This window comes from Apis dorsata, unplaced genomic scaffold, assembly GCF_000469605.1.
Source record: "Apis dorsata unplaced genomic scaffold, Apis dorsata 1.3 scaffold_44, whole genome shotgun sequence".
Lineage (NCBI taxonomy): Eukaryota > Metazoa > Arthropoda > Insecta > Hymenoptera > Apidae > Apis > Apis dorsata.
The window spans coordinates 2,492,290-2,492,907 of NW_006263346.1; the positions used below are offsets into that span (position 1 = coordinate 2,492,290).

The following is a 618-nucleotide window of genomic DNA, read 5'->3' on the forward strand; positions in this document are numbered from 1 at the left end:
TCTCCTTTCTTTTCTCTCCTTTCTTTCTTCCTTGTTCTCGTTCTTTTAGCGATCAGGGAGAAGCCGGTTCACGCGTACCCGCGATGCGCCCCGTATAATCTTAAAACATTTTTTCTTTTTTTTCTTTTTTTTTTTTTGTTTCCCTTAAGCGCCGTCTTTTTTTATTTTTTTCTTCATTTTTCCGTTTCTTCCCCCCCTCCCCACTTTTTCGCCGGTTTATTATTCCCCTTATAGAACTCTTAATAATAATTTCCCTTTGTAACCGGCGTGTGCAACTGTCCCTGACCACCCGTCGTCCCGTCGATGAAACGCGCGAAAAATACAAAATCTAAATCTCCTCGATAAAATATCATCCATCTTACTGTCGTCAGACTTTTTTTTCCTGACACCATATATATATATATAATATATATAATATATTTATTTATGTTTATATATATAATATATATAATATATTTATTTATGTTTATATATATAATATATATTATTATTATTAATATTATTATTATTATTATTATTATATTATTATTAATGTTATTATTATTAATATTATTGTTATTAATATTATTATTAATATTATTATTATTATTATTATTATTATTATTATTATTATTATTA

General features: G+C 26.4%; 1 protein-coding gene across 1 annotated transcript in view; it reads right to left on the minus strand.

Annotated features, from left to right (window-relative positions):
- Positions 1 to 618, minus strand: part of LOC102670789 (RNA-binding protein MEX3B) — a 124,583-nt gene that overhangs the window by 67,899 nt on the left and 56,066 nt on the right. The window lies entirely within an intron of this gene.